Source organism: Myotis brandtii, unplaced genomic scaffold (assembly GCF_000412655.1).
Source record: "Myotis brandtii unplaced genomic scaffold, ASM41265v1 scaffold13, whole genome shotgun sequence".
Taxonomy (NCBI): domain Eukaryota; kingdom Metazoa; phylum Chordata; class Mammalia; order Chiroptera; family Vespertilionidae; genus Myotis; species Myotis brandtii.
Genome location: NW_005354595.1, coordinates 4,578,874 through 4,597,988, shown reverse-complemented (window position 1 = coordinate 4,597,988; position 19,115 = coordinate 4,578,874).

The following is a 19,115-nucleotide window of genomic DNA, read 5'->3' as shown; positions in this document are numbered from 1 at the left end:
AGCTTCTTTGAGTTATTGACAATGCCAACCATAGTTTTGGGAAAATATCGGTAATCAATACATATACATATAGAATGTGATTGATAAATATGATCTTGAGGTATAGAACAGGAACTCTAAACTGATGAGAGAAACAGTAAAAAGGAGACAAGAGAAATGTGACAGGATACAGAAGTATACAGAATCTTCATTACAGAAGAAATGAAGAAATGGAGGCTTGCTTTTCTTGGCAAGTAAAGATTTAGTAAGAGGAAGCTCTATGAAATTGTATTTAATTTTTTGAGTAGATATGTTTATTTTATTTGCAGAAAATAGATGATTTTCAGTTGAAAAAACAACAGAGAGACAATTTTATCTAAAAACGGAAAGAGTTTTGAAGCATGTATGGCAAAAGCTACCGGTTGTCCTCCAATATCCATTATCTCTTTTTTTTTATGGTGGTAGAATCTTTTTTTGTGTGTGATAAGCCTATGATAGTCTAGAATAAAGACTTCCTTTTAGCCATGTGTGGAACTAAGTTCTAGTCAACTGGAATTGGGCAGGAATAATGTATATAACTTCTGGTACTACCCTCAAAAGAAAAAGGTGTGCTTCCTCCCTTCCTCCTCTCTTCTTGCTAGTGGAGATGTTAACTCATATGACAATAGGAGCTAGAAAGGTCACTTTGTACCATGAAATGGAAGCTGCATTTTGAAGACAGCAGAGTGAAAGATAGATAGAACCAGGGCCCATTGTGATTACAGAGCTGCCCTATCAGACTTGGACCACCTACCCAGAAAAGCAAACCACTAGACTGTTAAAGCCACTATTATTTGGGGTTTCTCTGTAACAGCAGGAAAACCAACACCTCATCTGCTCATTCTTTCCAACAAGTGCTTTGGAAGATAGTGACCTCCCATTAGCATTTGAGGTTCATACAGAATGACTGTGGAGGAAAGTATTTCATTGAATAGGTGATCAGATAAAATATCTCGGATGATTCTTCACATTTTAGGAGCATTTGAATGATACTAGAAGAGCATAAGTCAGCCCAATACATTTTAGAAGCTACTACTTTTATGATTTAAATTGCAAGAGGTGACAGAAACCTGTGTTAGGTGAGAACTAGCTGAAGGAACTGGAGATATATACCTCCGGAAAAGTTAAGCCTTAGAAGGTTGGGTTGGTAGCATGTGAGAGTGATCACTTCACTGGTGCGTTTTGACACAAACACTAAGTAAATTACTCCTCTTGGCCTCATGAGGTCAGAATTTGGGCCACTGGGTGGAAACATCAGGATCACAGTTGGAATGGCGACTGTTTGGGCAAGCTTTTTCTGTCTAATATAGATGTCAATTAAGCTTTGGACTTTGTACATTGAATCTTATTTTGTTGGTTTGAATTCAGTCTACGAGGCCCTTTGGAATCCTGGTGATGACAAATGGTCTAGCAAAGTTTTCCCAGAACCCAGACATGGTCCATTTTTCCTACTTATTACAGCTAAAAATTAATGAGGTGATATTTTGGAAGGAAATTCTAAACATTACTGAGTTACTATTCTTGAACGTACAGTCTTCATCTCTCCTGTTAATGGCTTCAATCTAGAGTTGTATGCATCCCTCACTGGGTTTGATAGTGTCATACCCTGGAAAACCTGAGAGTAATTCTTATGCTGATCATATCTTAGTCATGTATCTTTCAAGGACTAGATGAAAAGAGTTATAGTAGTGAACTTTGTAGACCAAATAAACAAAATCTAGCATTAACATAGTGACTGGAATAAGAAACAGGAAGATCTCAGTTTCCCTCTTCACAGCCTTGTTTCTGGTCTTAACATAGGGCTCAGCCTATGGGAGAATCCTCCTCTTGAGCAACCTTTCACCACTGCCATTTTCCAGGGCCCATGATGTCCCGAATTTTCCCCTCTCTCATCTAGGGTTCTATAAGTCATGGAATTAGCTGCTATGCTGCTCCAGTTTTCATAGACCTACATTTCATTATACCAAATCATCTGAAAGAATTCAAGGAGAGGTAACTCTGTATCTCTCATTCCCACCATTGACTTTCTCTGCCCCTTCTATCTTCATTTCTGTACTCTTTAGGGCCACATGCAACTCCTTTTACAAGTTTTTTTCTTCTTTAATGAACTGTTCTCTTAGTCAACTACCCATTCATCCAACAAGCATTTATTGAGCACCTATTTCCAACTTACATAGTCTGCAATGCACTTAGCCCAAAGAGATGAATGAGACCCATCTACTCATTCAACAAATGCTTATTATGCTAGGCAGAGTATATACAACAGTGAGCAAGATAGAGCCCGAAGAGCTTTAAGCTAGTGAGGGAGCTTTATCCCAAGGGAAGAATATAGACTCATCAGCAAATAGTTCATATTTATGGAATGATTGCTTAATCCCAGTTACGGTTCTAAGTGCTTTGCATGCATCATCTCATGCAGTCATCACACAAACTAATCAAGAAGATAGTTTTCTTGTCTCCATTTTACAGAGGAGAGAACTGAGGAACAGAAAGATGAGGAATGTGCCCACGGTCTCTACAGATGACATGAGTGATGTTAAATGATGGAGCTAAGTATTTTCACTCCAGAACCAGCAACCAGGGATGGAGGTGGGGTGAGCTGCCCTCGTTAGGAAAAGTATTTTATCATTGAGATTGCTTAGAATTGCAGGTACATAAACTTTTAGTGCATTTTTTACTGATTTTACATACTATACATACATGCATTTGGGGCAGAGCACTTCTACCACTCTCCTTGGCATTTCCTCTGCTCCTGAGCACTGTGCTCTCCGACTTCCCTGCATCATGGTAACACAGGTGGGAGAAATGTAAAAGGACTTGGGGAGCTGGAAGGAAATTAATCCAGAGGGTTAGAAGAAGCTGGAGGAGTTGATGCTTGAGCTAAGTCTTTAATGATAAGAAAAGCTTGCTGAACAAAGTGGGTGAGGGTGAGGCATGAAGGAAAGGGCACTCCAGACAGAAGCAACTACTTGAGCAAAGACGTGGAGACAAAAACAAATGTGCAGAAATTGGCAAGTAGTTTGGTGTTATAGGATCCAAAAGGCAGACAGGTAATCAGGAGCAGACCATACACATAGGTGCGCCTGCTAGTCTAGGAAGCTTGAACTTCAACCTGAATACAATTGGGATCATTGAAGAAATTTAAATGGGGTGACATGTTCAGATTGTTTTAGCGGAACACACTGGAGGGAGACAAAAGGGGGGACAGAGACCTTTTTCACCTGTCTTTGAACCCTACTCCTCTCCAAATTGCCCTCCTGTACCACCATCATGTAATAGCGAAGATGGGAAAGTTGGGAACTGTTTGGATGGCCAATAGGGGACCTCCTTCAAAAATGCAGTAACACTTTCTCTCTCATCATTGATGTTTCTATATCTCTCTCCCTCTCCCTTCCTCTCTGAAATCAATAAAAATATATATTTTTTTAAAATGCAGTAACACTGGCCAAGTAGCCATTGCTCAGAGTGCTTGTCACCGAGGAGCTCCGGAACAGTCACGGTTAATCTGGGGAAGGCTGCACATCTGAATAAAAGCATCTTTGGGAGCTAACTGTGTCAGTTTCTCACTCCAGCCGATAACAAATTACTCCATCTCTGGCAGAGGTGTACTTGCTGACTATTTCATGTGGTAACACTGGATTTGCAACATGAAACACTAGTGTTAGCGAAGGGTATAGCTAGCAATTTGAAATTGGTACACACAGCAGTCCGTCTATTGCTCCCCATCCGCATTGTCCCCCAGAGTAGGCTTGCCATTAGACACAGTGTGAGGTCCTGCCCAGTGGGGACACTTCTACCCACAGCGCTGCATGCCCTCCACCCTCTCCCCTCGCCTCTCTCTCTGCTTCTCTGTCTCTCTCTTACAGACACAGAAGAAACAACACAAACTGGCACTTGGATAGGGCTTTTGAGTTTACTTTTTTGTTCAGTTCTTGCTTTGGAGTGTATTGGAGGGGAGGGGAGGTTCTGGAGAGAGAGAAAGGGAGTCGGTGAGGAAAGCAATAAAGAAAAACGCACCGTCTCTACTGAGTGGGCAGTTTATTATCTTGATGAGGACTAGTGAGGAAGAATCAGAGACGTCAGCTAAATTCCTTTTGACAAGCACTTATTGAACCCATATTCTAGGCTCTGAGACCCCAAAGATGATTAAGACAGGATCTCTCCCCTCCGGTTGCCCCAGTTTGGTTGTGGGGACATATGCAGCATGCAAAACACAGAGGTATAAGATTAGTGCAAAAGCAGCTGGAGGAAGGACTGGAACCCCAAGGGTGGAGGGAAAGAGAGGGTCTTAAAGAGGGGGTATCCTGGCTGGGGAGTTCCCAGACATATATAAGGGGAGAGAAAATATTCCAGCCAGGGAGAGCATGTGAGCATAGGCACAGAGGCAGGAAACAGCATTGCAGAGTCCCAGGACTGGATGTGGTCCAGTGTGGCAGGGGCAGAAATTGTGAGGGGTGGTGCAGAAGCACATGGGACAAGATTGAAGAGGTGGCCGTATGAGAGGAAAGGCTGGAAACATGGCCCTGGGACTCGTGGACATTTCCCCAAAGAAAACAGAGCTAGTGAGAGTTTTCAAGTGGGGGAGTGACATGAGAGGATCCATGTTTCTAAAAGATTTCTCCTATGGCAATGTGGAGGCTGGTTGGGCACATAAGAGGTGTCTAGGGGTGACATGATGGCCCTGAATTAAGGTGTTTTCCATGCAGATGGATATGAGGGATGACTTTAAGGAACAGATAACTGTCATAGGCAATGGTGTTAGCATCTTTCAATTCCCTACTGTTTTACAAATTACAAAGAGAAGCTAGTCCTGTGGTTTTTGGTCTTTATCTTCCATATAAGGCAGTAGCAGTACCGTGGTGGTAATTCCACTAACTCTGGGTCAGACAACCTGAATGCTAATCTCAGTTTCACTGTTTACTGGTTGTAGGTCTTTATCTAAGTATTTATTGCCTTATTTAGAAAATACAGACATATACAGGGTGGGACAAAAGTAGGTTTACAGTTCATATGGAAAATGCAGTCATTAATAAATGATAATGCAAAAATGAACTCTGTGTTTTATGTACTTACAAGGATAAGCCTACTTTTAATGATGTATAATGATGTTACCTAGTTCATTGGATTGTTGTGAAGTGATTTTAATTAAGTTGCTGAAGTTTGTATTTCTGCTTCACCATCTTCTATATTTGTGACATTGGACATTAAGCTCACTTAATATTTAAACCAGGCATTAAAAAAAGGCAATAATTTCTTCAGTGAATAACTGAATATCCTATTTTTACAATATTTTCCAGTGGTCATCTTTGAACTGATAACTATAGTTTTGGGTACCGAGCAAAAAGAATCCCTTATTAAAATGATAGTACTTGCTTTCATTTGTATATTGCTTTACAGTTTTTAATATACTTTAATAATAATTTCCTCCTTGACACTGGCCTATTCTTCGGAGTCTTTCTGTGAAGTTACTGATGAATTAGTGATCACCCAAATATCCCAGCAGCTGGAATTGACAAATTAATGGTCAGTGTTTATCTTGCATGTTCTTGTTGTAGGCACATATTGGAAAAACAGCCATTATGCAGTAGAATTGCTTAGAGCAAAGATTTGGAAGACTTGGGTTTAAATCTCATCCTGCCATTTGTCAGTCAGGAGGTTTGATGAATTGCTTATACTTTTGACCCTGTAGAGTTTCAAGTATAAGCACCACAAGTGAAAGTACATATGCAAATGTTTCAAGTAGAGCCTCAGAGGACAGAGATGATCCAGAAGAAAGAAAAGGGAGACAAGAAGAGGGAGACAAGAAGGGAAGGTTTTCTAGGAATGTTCAATTCAGGGACTAGGGATTCTCTGATTTTGGCCACTTCCAACCCCTCAGTCTTTTAAAAAATCTAATAGGAATTCAGGAAGTCTTCTCCAAAGCAGTTGCCAATAACACTTCCTCCTTTGGGGTACAAGAGAAGCTAGTGAAAGCATGTTAATTTTGGAGTCATAGAATCTGAGTTCAAATTCCAGCTCTGCTGCATTCTAATTCTGTGACCTTGGGTGAATGAATTAACTTGTCCTCCAGCTTCTCCATGCACCCGACTATTGTTGAGAGACTTCATCAGGAAATGAACGTGGACCTCCCAGGACAGGTCTTGGCATATAGCAAAGGCTCAATGTTCTTTTTGTTCTGAATTTCCTTCTCTCTTTCCTTCCTTCCATCACTTGGTCTTTCCTTCCTCTCTCCCTCCCTTCTGCTGGCCCTCCTGACCCTCCTTTGACTAAGTGGATTCAGTTTTGGAGACCGAATTGAATCCACTTACAGTTCATTTCAGGACACAGATATTTTGAGCTGTTTGTTTTCCAGCTTACACTCATGTTTTCCAATTTAGGTTACGTTTCCTGCTGGAAAACCGGGCCCTCACAAGAGCTCTTGGCAGCCGCAGACTGATTTGGTTGAGAACCATTCCTTCCTTGGCAGGCAGTTGAGGAGAGCCACTCTGTGTGTGCGGGCAGTAATTCACACTCCTCTGAGGCTGGACTACTCGCCAGAGTCACTACCCGTACAGCTCCATCTCCCTTGAGATGGAGACATCCTTTTCCAGCTTAAAGGTTACATGCTTCCTTGGAAGTGGAATATAGAGGCCCTGGGAGAGGTAAAGCTGAGCTTTGCTCATACCCTCTGTCAGATCTGGGTGTGGACTACTGTGTCTTTAAGTCCCTCTAAAGGGGATGAATGGGGAAAAGGCCCAGGCCATCAGTGCAATTCTGTGGAAATTGGGTCTAACCTGCTGGGATGTTCCCTTTTTCCTAGGTCTTGCCTCTTGTTAATCTCTGCTGGCGTTGCTACTGGATGTATCTGAAATGCAGGTGGCCATACTTGTGCTGCTATACTTTATATCTTGTTTGCCCATTCAATCTGTGTAGATTACCATCCCATCCAGAGGTTTATCAGTATTTTTATCTTGGCTTTTTCACTTTTTGGTTTTGCCTTCAGTGTCCCCCTCTTGAGCCTAACTTAGCATGTCTAAAAGCAAGTGTAGTCATTGCACTCCTGCTTCTCCCGGGCTCCTTAGCTCCAGGGGGACCATTGTTAGCTCAGTGGTACAAGCTGGAGACATCGGGGTCATCTCAGACTCTTCTATCTCCCTGTCTGTCCTCTCTCCACTCAGTCACTTAGAACTGGCTATCTCCTGTCTCCTGAATTGGTTCTTCCTAGTTCCAATTACCCAATCCAACTACTCTAATATGGACTTTATCATTTTTCATTTTGATTATTACAAACCACCCCCCCTTTGGGATGCAGCCTCTGATCTAATACTTAGGAAACTCAAATATGATTATGTATCTCCTTTGCTTGAAACATGCCACTGGATCTCCAACCATTAGCCGCAGGATTAAGTTGACAGGTAGGAAAGGAGTTCATCCTCCACCTCACCTCACCCTCTTCCTCTTGTATTTTGAATTCCAGGAAACCCTGGACAGTGTCATGACTCCTATGTTTTATATCCTGTAATTTCTTCTACCTGAAAAGTCCTCCACCACATATTCCGCCTTGTTTATTCATTCACTCAAGAAATTATTACCAGTTCTAAAACCTATTGTAGGAATTCTGTTTAAAACAGAAGAGTTTCACATATAAGCACTGGATTCACTAATTTCTTACATTCTTCCTGGCTTGAAAATCCATGATTCTGTGAAATCTTTCATTTCACATTCAGAGTCACCTGCTTTCTCTCATCCTTATTATTTTTCTCTGAATGCCAGAAGACTATCTGCTTTAGAAACTGTTGGGAGATGCCAATACCCTTTAGAAGAACTTACACATTGAAGATCAAATCCTTTGACGTATTGCAAGCACTATTTGTGGAAATAAGACTCAGAGTAGAAAAGGTGGAGTGGGTAGGGGTTTGCCCAAATTCTAGTAGGAAGAGAATGTGAGCTCAGAAATCTCATGGGACTTGACATTTCCATCAATCATGGCCAGCAAGCATGGAAGAGGAATGACTTGGCTTAATGCAAATCCTCTAGATCTATTTAGCTATTTGAAAATCATGAGTAACAATCACTGTCTCCATTAATACCCAATTCTGGGTCATCAGCCATAATAACTGCATATCATATTGCCCATGCCTTAATGTTACAAGGTTCTTTTGGAACAATCTTCTGGGATACACATCCATGTGTACGTGCATTTGCATTATATGCACACACACACAGACACACACACACACACACACAGATTTATTTATACACCTCTTGTCCTTTAAAACAAAAAATAAGGCTGATTAATAAATACAGGGATAAGTGCTATTACTCTTTGTCTCAGCTTATAGCACCAACTGCATATCATATTGCCCATGCCTTAATGTTACAAGGTTCTTCTGGAACAATCTTCTGGGATACACATCCATGTGTACATGCATTTGCATTATATGCACACACACAGACACAAACACACACACACAGAGATTTATTTACACACCTCTTGTCCTTTAAAACAAAAAATAAGACTAATTAATAAATACAGGGATAAGTGCTATTACTCTTTGTCTCAGCATATAGCACCCTATCTAAACCATGTCTTTAACCTTCCCACCAGCATAGTCATACCAGAGAGAGTTCAGACATGTGGGCCCTGCAGACTTCTGTTTGGTCAGTATTATCTATGCCCCCCATGCCTTGCTATGCTGCCATATTTACCAGGCTCCTGAAGTTTTGTCTCCCAACACCAGCATTACAGTTCCTCTTGTCCTAATATGTGGTCAGGCTTCCCACTTTATGGTCCTGGCACACTCACTCGGACTCAGTCATCCTTTGATTCAGTTTGCTTCCAAATATTTAGGAATTCCTTCTGACCAATTTTCATATCAAGTTCCCTGCCTGGGAACCCACCCAGCAGTCAGTCACTGCTGGCCTTTCCATAGCCCAGTGTGGCCGTATATTGAACTATTGTATCTTGACTTTAAACTCACTCTTCTGCATTCAGATTTGTGATCCTGGGGCTGTACAGCTGTATGTCATTTCTGCTTTGCAGCCTGGCTTTGCGAGAGGTTCTATCAGCAGAGAGTGCTGGAGTCAGACTCAAGGCAGAAGGCATTCTCCTTCCCATCTGTGTACTGTGGGCTTCTGGTGGGTCACCTCACCCTCCCTTCTTTACCTGAGAAGCAGCAGCGTGTTTCTGCAGCAGCAGCTGAATCTGGTTTTTCTAACATTTAAAGAATCAGCCTCATGGCACCTTCTTCAGACACAAACACACCCAAGCAGAGGGTAACCCCACTGTCAGAGATTTGAAGTGTATGGGGCCCTACTCCATTCATAGAACTCTGTCTATACTTCTACATTTTTATTTCCATCTTTTTAACTTTGTTCCCCACTTCCAGGGGTAGCAGCTCTTCCTATATATGCTATTTTAGTAAATCTTGCCTTTTCAGATACCTAGTTACCACTTCTTTTACATGGATTCCTTTTATTAAGTTCTTTCTGTTAAAATAACTGGTGTAATTTCTTTCTGTGAGATACCTGCAGTGGAGAAGCTGATTAAATAGAGATTCTCTTAAAACTTCAACACTGTACCCACACTTTTTTGACAGCATAAGTCCCTCTCTCAAATGCTTAGTGGAGTTATAAACACTAAAGCTGGATTCGGAAGGGTTAGGCAGGGCCACTTACTTGCCTATCATTTTGGAATCTAAAGAAGGAAGAGCATTGTCCAGGCTATTTTGGACCCCACTGGTTCCTGACAATGCCACCCAGAATTCAGGCATGGTTATTTCTGGGCACTGGGCTTGGCACAGGACTGTGGGCATGGTGCTCACTAGGCATTGTGTTCAGCTGTATGGACAGTGGGTGTCTGGTGTGCAAGTGACCTCAAACTTTTCCATTCCCTTTACTAGCACCAATGATACCGATCTTTGCAGGATGGGAGAGAGAGCTTATGTCCAGATATTTGCTTTCCTACTGTCTTAGCACGTGGTTGGGTCGCACTTTTGTAATCATATTAAAGTTAGGCGTGGTCATGGAATTTGCTTTGCTCTATTTGTGTCTTGGTATTTAAAAATTGCTTTTTTGTACACAGCATATAGTTGGATCTTGATTTTTATACAGTCCAGCAATTTCTGTCTTTTATTTGAGGATTTACTCTGTTTACATTGCTACAATTATCAGTATTATTATATAAGATCTATCATGTTGCTGTTTGTTCCAGCTATTGTTTTGTTCCTCTGTTCCACCTTTTTTGCGTTGCTTTGAGTAAACAATTTTTAATATTCAATTTTGCTTCAACTAATTAATGTTTAACCACATCTCCTTTTATTTTTTAACTAATTGTTCAGCATCTAACTTATGATTACTAAATGCACTTTTAACTTTTTACAGAGTTAACTGTTTACTGCCTCACATGAAGTATAGGGAACTAGCAACAGTAAGGCTCCACTGATGTCATGATCCTTTGTGTTATTATAAATATATTTTATATACATAGATAATATGTATTACATACATACAGGAGTGGGCAAAAGTAGGTTTATGGTTGTTTGTATGGAAAGTAACACAATAATTAATAAATAATAATACAAAAGAACTGTTTTGTGTACTTAAAACTGTAAGCCTACTTTTGCCTACCCATGGTATATACATTTTATAATCTATATACACCATTAATACCACAACAGTATATTACAGTTGCTTTTGTTTAAACAGTACATATTTCTGAAAATAATTAAAAAGGAAAGAAAAACTCTCCCTCATATTTATGCTATATCTATTAGGTTTGGTGCTATTCATTTATTTTTGTTGATCTGTCTTAATTTCTGTCTGGTGTTATTGCCCTTCAGCCACAAGAACTTCTTTCAAACTATTTTACACAGTAAATATCCTGGGTACAAATTCTCTCAGTTTCTGTTTATCTGAAAATGTCTTTGTTTTGCCTTCATATTTTTAGAATTTTACTGACTATAAAAATCTTGGTTGTCAGTATTATCCTTGCATCATTTTAAAGATGTGATCCCATTGCTTTATGGCCTGCATCATTTCTGATGAGAAGTAAGCAGTTTTATAACATTATGCTTCTCTATATAATATATGATTTTTTCTATGTTTTTAAGATTTTTAAAATAGATTTGGATTCAAGCATTTGATATGATGTCATATGGTATTGCTTATGTTTATTCTGCTCGAGGTTCACTAGACCTCCTACATCTATACATTGAACTTTCTCTAATAATAATGGAAAATGTTAACCATTCTATTTTTCTCTGCTCCATTCTCTCTTTGATTTGTTTTTGGAACTCTGATTATAAATGTATTAGATTGCTTGATATTGTCACACAAGTCACTAAAGTTTATTTATTTTTATTCAATTTTTTCTCTCTATTTAGTTTGGATAATTTCCTTTTATCTATTCTTGAATTTACTATTTCTTTGCATTGGTATCTTTTTAATAGTCTGCTTTATGGTGTCAGTTCTAAAATTTGCATTTTTATAGTTGCTGTTTGCTGATATTTTCCATTTTTCATTCACTATGACATGTTTTCTTAGAAGCTCTTGAACATATTATTTCTTTTGAAGTATAGGTCATCACATTCTTGTTACTTTGTGTGTCTAGTAATTCTTTAACATATATGGACATTGTGGAAGATATATTGTAGAAACTTTAGATTTTGTTATTTTCTTTTGAAGAATGTTGGTATTTGTTTAATTAACGTGACTGAGCCTGAACTATAAACTGTGTCTTCCCTGGAAGGGAAATATTTGACATCTATACCCAATTATTTCAACTTTCAGCTTCTATATTTTTTCTTAGTCAGCAATCAACCAATACTTTTAACAGTTTATTTGTAGATTTTTTGCACTTGTTTCCTCTGTAGCTCCCTTCTTTTAGGATATTACCCTTCCCAACACACACACACACACGCACACACGCACACATATGCAGTAGTTTAGCTAGCTCAGAACTCTATTTTCTTATACCTTAAGACAACAAAACTATAGTTTTCTACCACCTGAGCTACAGGGATTGATTGGAACATGCCCTCTTTTAAAAAGCTGCTAACTCACAGATTTCACCAATGCACTTCCTGTCTTATAAGGATTGATCGTTCATTCAATTTCTGTTGGCTTGTGGTATTCTCTGATTCTTTAAAAATATTTTGTATATATTTTATTGTTATATGTAGAAGTGTTAGCTTAGCCAAGCTACTTTGCCAATACTGGAAGCCTAAATTTATTTTGACTATTAAAATCTTAACAAACTCTTTAAGAAGTTAGCTATAAATAAAAATAACATTGTATTGTGTTTTCCGTTTATGAGCTTTTTTGTATATATTTTCTTTTTTTAGACATCAACTAAATATTTTTACTCTTCCCATTTTACAAATGAAGACATTGAAATTCAGAGTCACTATCTGTTCAAGTTCATGCATCTAATAAATAGAAGAATTGTCTTTTGCACTTAGTTCTGCTGATTCTAAGGCCTGTGTTTTTGTCACAATGTGAAGCTGACTCCAAAGCAAATCTCTGCCTATAGCTGAGCCATGGGTAGCTTTGATGACAGGTTTATAGGAAATTTGTGGTGGGGTGTGGCTGAATGGAGACTGGAGAGGGCAAGTCTCTGGTTGCTGGGTATGCACCACTGAGCAGGTCTGCCAATTGCCACCGATATTCAGCTTGTGGAATTCTCAGAATCTGCATATTTGTTCCCCAGCCATGAGCTAATTCCCTAAAGGCTGATGGGCCAATGCCTGATTACTATAGTTTCCCAAAACATCACACTAGGGGTCTCATCTGCATATTTTGATGCAGAGAAGGCTTAAATGTGGATGGGACTGGCAAGGGATGAACACCCTATCCTGGCTACAGAGATAGGCTCTGGACATACAGCCAAGCAGGTAGGCACAGAGCCCAGAGAGTTTGGCAATTTCACATATACCAGGCCTGGCTGAGCACAAGTGTGTGGGGTATGCAGGTAAGAGGCACTTGGGGGACTCCATGGGCCAAATCTTGTGAAAATGAGCTCTAACCCAGAAAGGATCCCAGAAAGAGCAAGGCCTTTCCATGAAGATCCCACTGACAGCCATAGGCGGCCTGGGATGCCTGGCAGAGTCAGATGTGGGGCTTCCATTCAACTCATTGCTCAATGCCAGGCTCTTTGCCAGGTATATACTTTTTAAATTTTTGATTAAGCAGAAATACATCCCTGATGACTGAGCCAACTCAGCAAAGGGGCCTGCATAGAGGAGACACGTGGGAGTCTCCCCAGGGCTTGGGAGAACCAGACGGTATACAGTATTGGAGTCTCATCACAGACACAAACAAAGTCTGCCGAAGTTTCTGTAGTAGGCATAGATCACTGAAGCCAACATATATGTTCATTTTGAATGATTCTCTTACTCTCTGGCCTCCTGGCTTGCCCATGTCCCAAGAATTGATTTTCTGGCCTTTCTGGGTTATCGACAGCTGGAGAAAGCATGGGCTACTCTTCTTCTTGACAGGCACTGTCTGTGCAGAGCTGGATCACAGCTCTCAGAGGCTGCCAATCCGACTTGGAGGGGACTTGACGAATTCAGCATCCAGAGTGTGCCCCTAGCCAGCCTGTTCATGGAGGCTGGAGTTTACTCCAGAACAGCAATTCTGACAAATTGACAGAGCGATGGGAGATCGTTAGACTGCCAAGTGCCTCTGCAGGCAGGAGTGGGACACTAGGCCCATTCACCACCTTTCCGTAGAAGTCCGGGTGTAACATTACTGTCCAAACTGACCCACTGGGGCTAGTTGCCACATTATGCTGCACAGATGGCCAGATGCACTGGACGCTGGATGTTGGAACTTCTGTGAGTGGTTCATCAGTGGATGTCCATTTGCTCCCACTGGGTCTTTTCTGCATGTACTCTGAAAGGCCCAGCGACCTTTACATATACCTTGTATTTTGTGTGCTGAGCTCATTCCTGATTTCATTTTCTCTCTATTACTATGAAACGTTCATATTCTCTTCGTTCCACTTTTCTCATCTACTTATTTTAAATTCAGTCTTATCTATTTTTACATTGAATGCATTTAGGTAATCCACCATAAATCCTTTCTTGAAGAAAAAAAGAAGAAGAAGAAGGTATAAATAAATAGGCAAATAACCAAACAGAATCTCCTTGTGAAATAGACTTGAGTCCCACACAATGATCAGAATTTTTCGCCAGTTCTCTAGGTATCAGAGAAAACTACTAGTGAACTTTAAGCATAGGTTGATCTTCTTGAGTTCCTGCTGTGGTTCATTTTGGGGGATGGGAGCTAGTTTGTTTCAGCTCATGAAGAAGAAGCTTGTTTATAAGTTTTAAGGAATTTTTAAAGTTGTTTGATGGCGCTTTGATAACTTAACATCAGCCATGGTGGGAGTGATTTGTGCAAGAGCAGTTGTCAAATGTTACAAATTAAAGCCTTATTTATTTATTTGTTTACCAGCCTGCCACTGGGTAAAATGTGGACTTGTAGTAATAACATTGTCTTTTGAGACTTAACTTATAGATTAAAATATTATAGATCAAAAGAGAGGGTGGTAAAATGCTGGCCAGTGGGACTTCAGTGAAGGTTAGGGCAGGAAGCTATAGTGACCTGCTTAATTAGCTTGTGCACCAATGTGGTCTTACTTGTCCCTGTGTCAGATTAGAACCAGCTGAAGCATCCACATGATCAAGTTACCTGCTATCTTTCTGTGATAGGGTGGGTGGGTGTTGTCTCCTCTCTTCCCTCTGGGCTTTCCAAGAGGCCTGGAGCTTACTCAATCCAAAAAGGACCTGGCTGCTTCCAAGTGCCTCATGGAGAGAGATGAGGGGAATATAACCAGTTCTCCATAAGGACCAGAGAGCTGATGGCAGCTTCAGTGAATGTCATGTATGATGCTGCCGAACAGATGTTACTGAGTGGTGTGCCTGCTGTTCAAATGACCCTGCTGTTATTCCAGGTATGTGTGTGTGTGTGTGAGAGAGAGATTGTGCATGTGAGTGTGTGTGCAGGCAGAAATCTCTCTGCAGTGTTGCCCTGACCTGTGGTCACCATGTACCACATGAGTCCTGAGCTCCTGGTGGTTCGCTTTAAGTTCCCAGAGGGGATGTTATTTCATTGCCTTGGTATTAAACTTGGAAAAGGGAGCTCCATGCCCTGGGTGGCCTGACCTTTCCAACAGGCAGCTCTTTAGATTCACTTGTGTGACAACTTCTCCAGGAGCCCTGTCTCCCCCAGGAGGTCTAGGCAGGACCAGTTGTGAGATCTGCTTCACTGAGACCATGGCCCATTTCCTATTGAAGAATGAATGACTTTTTTTTTTCAAAGCAACAGTGTGTTCATTGGAGCAGGGGGATGGTCGGCCATGGAAGTAGAGGCGAAGGAGTCACAGAGGAGGATGTGGGCAGTGCCTGTCAGAGTAGTCCCAAGGGAATGGCCACTGGATTCAGAGGATTAGTATACATCCCCTGAGGTCAGGAGCTGCCTTTCCTGTTGGTAAGGATTTCCCAATAAAGGACCATTGGCGGATTGTCAAGGCCACCTCTAATGTGGTCATGGATGCTATTCAACAAGCTCCTCTGACTTTGGTCTTTGCAGATTGCCCTCTGATTTTGACTAGGCTTCTGTGTAGGTCTTCTGAAGGGAAAGACTGAGTGGGACCAGCTGACAAGATTGTTCTTGTCCATGTGACAGTTTCATTTCTTATCAGAATTTTAAAATGAACACTATGATTTATCCTTCAAAATCTTGCTGGTTGAGAAGCTATGAATCCACCTTCTAGAGCGTAATCAGCTCCAGTCCCCTGACAAGAGTGGGGTTTTGGACTAACCTGACCACGTCAGACCCTGGAGTGTGGGGCAGCCTCCAGGATGCTGCTGCTCCCTGAGACCTCTCTGAGCTCTTCCACCCCTGCCCTGGTTACAGCCAAGGGTCAGTACAGCTATGTCAGCGAGGGTCCAATGAAGAAGGAAATCACTCTATGCATTAAAAACAGAGGGAAATTCATGCAGAGAACTGCTTACATAGGTAAAAGAAAAGCTACAAAGCCAAACTGGGGACCACGAGACAACACCCCTTTCAACAAAGGAAGTTTCTTCCATCTGTAGGCTGGAGTGACACCTGGGGCTGTGGTCACCAGGTGGGAGCTGGAGTCATGGAAGTGACGTCACTGACTCCAGAGACACTTCCCTGTGCAGAGAGAGAAATACCCTGGCTTGTTCAGTTTTCACGTTCTTTTATTTCCCGCCAGTGCTTCCCATTGGCCAAATGCAGCTGGAAGCCGCCAGCTCAGGCAGGTGCTGGGGAAATGTCGGCTTCAAGGCCAGCTGCCAACGCAGCCCTATTGTAGGGATCAGAGCAAGTAAAGGCCCAGGGTCAGATCCTGCTGGCCCACGTTGCCTCTCTCTCACCAGAGATTGCTGGGGAATATATACATTCTAGATTAAATCAGTGTCACTCTGCACAATCCTTGAAAGATTAAGGAAACCCCTGGTGAGATAATAGGAAGTCTGGGTAGGAGCCAAGGATTACAGAACCAGAAAGCACTCCCTCGATGCTTAGGTCAATGGCTGGGAGATTTTGCATCTGAGGCCTTTTGGCTTTTTGGGAGCAACTTGGAGAACCTGGACGAATCTTGCCCCTAGCGCCTTCCCCCTGAGCTAGTGTCTTTATTATGCTGCTCCTAGCAGGATTATTGCCGTTTTCGACTTCTAATGGCATCCTTACTTTTAATTTTCTTTTTAAAGTAACAGTAATAGCACTTTTTTTTTCATTTTAACACACTTAAATGTTAAAGGACCTAGTTAGCATTTATTACATGCAATGCCTCTAACCTTCACAAAAATGCTATGGTGTAGATGCTAATATCCCCAATTCATAGATGATGATCTGAGACAGGTGAAATCATGAGTTCAAACCCGCATGGTTATTATAATGTGTTTGTGTATTTGTATCCTGTGTTCTGCCACACCAGGTTTTAAAGGCGTTCACATAACCTGTAGGAAATTGAATGGAAATTAAAACCCAGGTCTGTGTTATCAGAATGCTAGACCACATAAATCCCAAAGAGTGGAGACTCCAGCTTTCCACTCCTTTGTCTGCATGCCTGACCGTTTACTGAATAAATTTGAGGACTTTGTTTCAGGGGAGAACCACAGATCCTACAGCCAGAGGCCTTGACAGGATCAGACACGAAATAATTCTCTTATTTTTAGTTGGAAAACTGAGACCTACTCAGGTGAAGGAACACATCCCAGATGGCAGGTGGTGCCTGTCATCATTAGTGTGGGACAGCTTCTAGTCGCAGATTGAATGGAATTCTTGGTTTGTCTCTATCCAGGCAAATGTACACTGTTTTGGGACCCAAATTTCCCCTTGGCGTCCTGGCCAATCTGGTTTTGACCCATGAAGAAAGCATGGAAAGCAAGATGGAAATTTTTTCATGCAAAGCACCCACTTTGTCCTCTAGCCGGGTTTGCTTGCGCCTGCGGTGGCACACATCCCAGCTCATGCTTCCTGTGTCTGCAGAATGTGCTTCCTTCGGGTGGTTGTGCTGGGAACACCTGATTTGCTCAGGATGAAGTCAGCAACTGAACCCATAGCAGAAGACTGCCCACTGTTCTGGGACTCTTGGCTCTCTATTGACACAGCTTCCTAGACCCGTCCGTTCTAAAAGCACAATGTCTTCACGTTATTCAGAGTAAAAGCCCAAGTTGTCACAACGATCTTGGAGGCTGTCCTAGAGATGCCCCTGCTCCATGTGTGGTCTGCCCCCTGCCCCCACCTTTGTTCATTTCCCTCCAGCCACACCAGCCTCCTCACTGTACTGTGGGTGCGCTTCTCTTTCTGTTCTTTGCTGGAAGGCTCTGCCCCAAGATATCTGCTTGGTTCTCTTCTCCGCTTCTTTCAGGACTGTATTCAAATACCACCTTTGAGAGTCCTTCCCCAAAGTCCCACTGAAATAGTCCCTTATTCACACCGTTCACTCTTTAGGCTTCTTTCCCCACTCTAGTTCTCTTCAGAGGCCCTATCACCCTCAAGCACATTATATACTTATTTGTTTATTGCCTGTCAATACCCATTAGATTGTAGGTCTTGAAGGGAGGATTAGGATATCAGCCATATCCCGAATGCCTACAGTAGTACCTGGCACACAGCAGACACTCAAAAATAATTTGTAGAATACATTAATGAATGACTCCTCTTCTTTCTCTGAGCCTCATCATTTCTTGCTTACACTGTTCTATCAGCTTCTTAGCTGATTTCCCTGAATTGCTCACTCTAATTTTTCCATTACACAGCTGCCACAGTGATCTTTCTTCAATGCATATCTGATCCTGTCACTCTCTAAAAATATCAGTGGCTCCCTATTGCCCAACATGGCCTGGCTCCCTAGCTTCATCTCTTGCTTTTTCCTTTGTGGACTTAAAAAATAAGCTTCAGCTTCTACTTTTCCACATTGTGGTTCCTCCTGTATCAGTTTTCTACTTGCTGCTGTGACAGATCACCACCAACTTAGTAGCTGGAGGAAATGTGTTTATTATCCTTCAGCTCCGGAGGTCAGAAGTCTGATGCAGGTCTCCCTGGGCTAAGACCTAGGTGCTGGCAGGGCTGTGTTCCCACCCGGAAGCTCTAGGAGAGAATCTATGCCCTTGCCTTTTGTAGTTTCTAGGGGCTTCCTTCATTCCTCGACTTATGGCCATCTCCCTTCATCTTCAAAGCCAGAAACGTAGCATCTCTCTGACCTGGCTTCTGTCATCACATCTTCTCTCTCTCCTTCTGCCTCTCTCTTACACCTTTAAGGACCCTTATTGGGCTCACCCAGAGTATCCGGGATCATCTCCCTGTTTTAAAGTCACTTGATTAGCAACCCTGATTCCTCTTTGCCATGTAGCCAAACATATTCACAGGTTCTGGGACATTAACAGGACACGGACATCTTTGGGTGGGAACCTTTGCCAGATTCCTTCTTTTTCTCTTTATTTAATGTGTCTGTATCCTGTCCATTCACTGTGTCTATCCTTTAAAGTTCATCCTCCAGTTAAAAGGAACCTCACCCTTCATTTTACACCACTACCCCCACAACATCCCCCCCCCCCCCCCCAAAACACCCCCCCACACCC